Source organism: Macaca mulatta, chromosome 12, assembly GCF_049350105.2.
Source record: "Macaca mulatta isolate MMU2019108-1 chromosome 12, T2T-MMU8v2.0, whole genome shotgun sequence".
In the NCBI taxonomy this organism is placed as follows: Eukaryota; Metazoa; Chordata; class Mammalia; order Primates; family Cercopithecidae; genus Macaca; species Macaca mulatta.
The window spans coordinates 20,358,404-20,364,413 of record NC_133417.1 but is presented as its reverse complement, the minus strand read 5'-3'; the positions used below and the strand labels follow the sequence as shown (position 1 = coordinate 20,364,413).

General features: G+C 38.2%; 1 non-coding gene across 1 annotated transcript; it reads right to left on the bottom strand.

The window, feature by feature from the left end:
• Window positions 1-4,351: 4,351 nt before the first annotated feature.
• On the bottom strand, window positions 4,352-4,412 carry LOC114671594 (U7 small nuclear RNA). Its single transcript, XR_003721629.1, has one exon. It is a non-coding gene; the product is annotated as a U7 small nuclear RNA (small nuclear RNA).
• Window positions 4,413-6,010: the final 1,598 nt, after the last annotated feature.

Genomic DNA, 6,010 nt, shown 5'->3' with positions numbered 1-6,010 from the left:
GTCAATGAAAAGAGTTGAACTCTAAAATATGTGAAGAGATTTATTCTGAGCCAAATATGAGTGACCATGGCCTGTGATACAGCCCTCAGGAAGTCCTGAGAACATGTGCCCAAGGTGGTCGGGGCACAGGTTAGTTTTATACATTTTAGAGAGGCATGAGACATCAATCAAATATATTTAAGAAATACATTGATTAAGAAATACATCAATCAAATACATTTAAGAAATACATTGATTTAGAAAGGCAGAACAACTCAAACTGGAGGGACTTTCAGGCTACAGGTGAATTTAAATATTTTCTGGTTGACAATTGGTTGATTTTGTCTAAAGACCTGGGATCAATAGAACGAGAATGTTCAGGTTAAGGTAAAGATTGTAGAGACACGGTTCTTTTGAAGTCTTATAGTGGCTGCCCTTAGAGCAGATAAGTGACAAATGTTTCCTATTCAGATCTTACCTCTTTAGGATTGGGAGGGTCTGGAAGAAAAAGATCTAGTTATGTTAATGGAGATTCTTTACAGATGTAAATTTTCCCCCTACAAAGAACAGTTTTGCAGGACCATTTCAAAATATGGCAAATAAAGATGTTTGGGGGTAAAATATTTTTATTTTCTTCTTTGTCTCATAAATGTTATGCCAGAGTCAGGCTGGAAAGTATATCATGATATATAGGGTTAAATAAAACTCATCTGACGAGCATTTATGATTTGTAGGTCCCCAGACCCCTTAGGAATTTGGGCAAGATGAAAAAATCAAAGTTTAGTCCTCAGAGAGAGTCATTATAACTCCTAAAAATGTCTGCTTAGGTGTGGTCACATCTTGATCTTTTTTACTGCAATATTTAATGAGATAACAGTTAGGTAAAGAAACAACAATTTTTCTTTATGGTGGGTTTGTATCTTAGGCAGATAAAGGGAATTCAACCTCTTTGAGATGGTGTGGATGTAGGGGAAGGTCAGAGAGACCTTGAGGCTTCTTCTGTTCACCATGTCAAAACCGCATATTTTCAGTATTGATTTCTGAGCGGTGGCACTCATTTATACCTGAATACAATTATATTTATTTATTTTATTTATTTATTTTTTATGTGACGGAGTCTCACTCTGTCACGCAGGCTGGAGTGCAGTGGTGATATCTTGGCTCACTACAACTTCCGCTTCTCAGGTTCAAGCAGTTCTCCTGCCTCAACCTCCTGAGTAGCTGGGATTACAGGCATGTGCCACCACCCCTGGCTAATTTTTGTATTTTTAGAAGAGATGGTGTTTCACCATGTTGGTCAGGCTGGTCTCGAACTCCTCACCTCATGGTCCACCCGCCTCAGCCTCCCAAAGTGCTGGGATTATAGGTGTGAGCCACTGTGCCTGGCTAAGATGATATTTAAATGAGACTTTGGACTTTAGACTTTTGAGTGTATGCAAGAGTGAATTAGCATTGTTGGCACCATTGAGATGGAATAAATGTTGTTCGCAGGCAAGAAGTGAGAGGTGAAGTTCGCTGGGATTCTGGGTCGGGTGGGGACTTGGAGAACTTTTCTGTCTAGCTAAAGGATTGTAAATGCACCAATCAGTGCTCTGGGTCTAGCTAAAGGTTTGTAAACACACCAATCAGCACTCTGTAAAATGGGCCAATCGGTACTCTGTAAAATGGACCAATCAGCAGGATGTGGGTGGGGCCAAATAAGGGAATCAAAGCTGGCCACCCTGAGCCAGCAGCAGAAACCCTCCGGGGTCCCCTTTCATGCTGTGGAAGCTTTGTTCTTTCACTCTTTGCAATAAATCTTGCTGCTATTCACTCTTTGGGTCTGTACTACCTTTCTGAGCTGTAAGGTCTGCAGCTTCACTCCTGAAGTCAGTGAGACCACGAACCCACCAGGAGGAATAAACAACTCCAGAGAGGCCACTTTTAAGAGCTGCAACACTCACTGGGAAGGTCTGCAGCTTCACTCCTGAAGTCAGCAACACCACAAACCCACCAGAAGGAAGAAACTCCAGACACATCTGAACATCTGAAGGAACAAACTCCAGACACACCATGTTTAAGAACTGTAACACTCACCACAAGGGTCCCGGCTTCATTCTTGAAGTCAGTGAGACCAAGAACCCACCAGAAGGAACCAATTCCGGACACAGAAGGACATGAATTTGGTGGGATCAGGGGGTAGAATGCCATGGTCTGAATGTCTGAACATCTCTATCCTCTTCAAATTTATGTGTTGCAATCCTAACCACCAACTTGATGGTATTCAGTGGTAGAACCTTTGGGAGGTGACTAATTCATGAGGCTGGAGCTGTCATGAATGGGATGACTCATGACTCTCCTTATAAAAGAGGCCACTAGAGACCTTCTTGGCTCCTTTCAATATTTGAGGACACATAGTGAAAGCACCATATATGATCCAAAAAGTTGCCCTCGCCAGACACCAAATTTGCTGATGCCTTGATCTTGGATTCCTCAGCCTACAGATTGTGAGAAATAAATTTCTATTATTAACAAGACACCCAATTATGGTTATTATGTTATAAGAGCCAGAACATACTAAGACATTTATTCAATATGTTTTACTAAGTACCTCATGTGTATTTGAACTATGTTAGGTTTCACTTTAGGGACATCCACCCTACATGATTTATGCTAAATACAGGCACATTTCTTCCCTTTCACTTTTTAATCTTTAGGTAGGATTCCAACAAGGGAATAGGCAGCATAGACTCAATATAATATACATTCTATCAACAGGTTTTACTTATAATAGATATTAAAGGATTTTTTTTTTTTTTTCAGATGGGGTCTCGCTCTGTCACCCAGGCTGGAGTGCAGTGGCATGATCTTGGCTCACTGCAAGCTCTGCCTCCTGGATTAATGCCATTCTCCTGCCTCAGCCTTAGTAGAGATGGGGTTTCACCATGTTAGTCAGGATGGTCTTAATCTCCTGACCTCGTGATTCTCCCACCTCAGCCTCCAAAAGTGCTGGGATTATAGGCATGAGCCACCACGCCTGGCCCCTAAAGGAATATTTTAAAAAATAAAATAAAAAAGACAGTTAGCATGTTTTCTAAATTAAATAGTAACTTAATTCCATCAATGCTTGTATTTATTATTTTTTGTTTGTTTGTTTGTTTTTCGTAGTTTAAACTTCTAAATCCTAAATTTCTGTGTTGTTTGGGCTGTGGCATCACACGATCCCATATTAAAGCGAAGTCACTCTTGCTTTCTTTTTTTTTTTTTCTCATTGCACTTAAGTGTTTGCTTATTGAATCACAGAACATAACTTGACAGAACCTTAAAGTATTGCACAAAACTATCAGGGAGAACTAGACTGTCATTAAGTTTACAAAGAAGTTTTTATAGACTAAGCACTATGCTTCTGAGGAAAACTATAATAGCTTTCATACTTCAGCAAGCACTTGTTTCTGTGTGATTTACAGATTTTTGCATATATACACCTAAATTTATTTTTGCAATATAATCCAGTTCTAGAATTGATAAAGAAAACCATTAACTCTCCATTTCTCTGGTTAGAATGGGAGTTTATATACAACAAAGACACTGTTCAGAAATGTGTTAGGAACTGACTGTATCTAAAAAGCACATTAGAGAGTGCTGAAAAATAAATCACGTCTACGCAGAACTTCCTCATTTCCATTTGATTTGTAAGCCTTCCAAAATTCCATCATTTTTTTTTTTTAAATACGTTATCGTCAAGCAATTAGAAGTGTGTATTTGCAGGTTTGGAAGAAAGCCATTATTACACAAATTCAGTGGATGATAGTGATTATTGTTAAACTAAGTTACAGGGCATAAGAGTTCACTCATAAAGCAACAGCATCTTATCACGTTGATAAGCCTCCTGTAAGGCTAGAGGCAGGTAAAATAAAGTCTGCTGAAGAAGCCCCGTGCCAGGTCAGGGGAATGTAGAAATTACCACGACCCCAAGGAGATTTCTTTATAATTTTTTTTTAAACTCTGGTTCCTGGGATATAATTACTCTCCATCTTTCGCCCCACCTGCCTAAATCATCACATTCCTACTCAGCACAGTCCTGCTAACTCTACTTCCTCCCAGGTAAGATTTTCTTTCAGATCTTTTAACCATGCTCAAATCTCTCTTACATTTTCACCATTTGAGAGGAGAAAATTGTTGAAGTAAGAAAGGAGGAAACTCTTGACATTGTTCAAGTTAGGGAGTTTTAGAATGAGCCAAGGACGATACTCTTGCTGCTTGCGATATTACATCCTGTGGCCATCTCTACCCATATGCAACACAAACCTTGATGACCAACGGAGTTCAAATAACCATTCTTTTATTATTATTATTAATTATTATTTTTTCTTTCTTTAAAAAATTTTATTTTTAGGGCCTTTCTGACAAAACCAGAAAGCCTGCTAGACAATTCTAAAAGAGCTATAACACTTCAAATAACTATTCTTAAAAGAGCTGTACTAAAAGTCTCTGTCCTCAAAATTAGAAGTGATCTTTTAGACCAAATCTACTGAAAATGTAGTCTGTGACCTTGTGCCATCCTCTGAAACGTTTACTTCCAGACTGTGTTAAGTATGGAAATAGAGAGTGTTTAGAAACTTTCATAGCTATTTGATAAAATCTAGTGATTCTTAGAGTGAAAATTAACATTGATCTTACATTTTCTGGTCTTTTTTAATACTTCGTTTTTCTAGTAATTTATTTTACTGTATTTTTAAAAAGCATTGGTTAGTGACAGATTTTAAAATAAAACTATCCTTCAGGCCAGGCTGTAGGATACTATCCTACAGGCTTACACCTGTAATCTCAGCATTCTGGGAGGCCAAGGCAGGAAGATTGCTTCAGGCCAGGAGTTCAAGACGAGCCTGGTCAATGCTGTGAGACCTCACCTCTACTAAAAATGTAAAAATAATAGCCAGGTGTGGTGGCGCATGCCTATAGTCCCAGCTACTGGTGAGGCTGAGAGGGGAGGATTCCTTGATTCCCGGAGGTCAAGGCTGCAGTGAGCCATGATAATGCCTCTGCATTTCAGCCTGGGTTACAGAGTAAGATTGTATCTCTAATATATATATATATATATATATACACACACACACACACACACACATTACCACTTTGAGTATAACAAACAATGTTTGAGATCCTTGTATTGTAAAGAAGCATTGGAAGTTTAGAGTATAACATTGATAATATTTTAACTCCTTTTATTGATTTACTTCAGATAAAATAGATTATAGTTACATAAGAGGGGCCCATCTCTTCAATCTCAGAGAAACATAGGACAGTATCAAGCTTGGCCTATGAGTATGGATCTGTCATTTGATATTCAGAGAAATGGATGAAAGGGGTGGAAGGGAGTAAAGGTAATTTACTAATACTAATCTATTTCAATATGTGTGACTTTCATTTTTCTTTACTGAGACGCATCCATCCCCCCAATTTTTTTTTTTGTATTAGACAATCACATTAGCTTCAGTTTTGGTATTAAAATAAAAGTAAAGAAAGAAAAATATTATAAAATTAAAATTCATAAAGAAGGAAAAAAGAATGAGAAAATGTACACTGGAGAAAGTTACTAATATGGATAAATTTTATAAATTAAGACAAAAGAAAACAATATCTTTGGAAGCAATAGATGTAAGTTATTAAGTCCATCAATATACCATGCAAATTGTGATCCAATATAACTTAATTGCTCTCTGGACAGCTAGAAATGGTAGAAATATGCAAGAAAATCAGACATCATGGTTTAATTCAAAAAGCTTCTACCTGTGTTTATTTTCTGTTGCTTGGAAATTTGTCTTTAGTATGTATTTTAAAGGTAGACATTAAACATAAACATAAACAGGACTATAGCAGGAGGAAAGGTGAAGTGAAAGAGAGAAAGAGAGATGCTTTAGGGATGCACTGGAGTGCAGTGGCATGATCACGGCTCACTGCAGCCTTGACCTCCTGGGCTCAAGTGATCCTCTCACCTCATCTTCCCAGGGACCCGGGACTACAGGCATGTGCCAGCATGCCTGGCTAATTT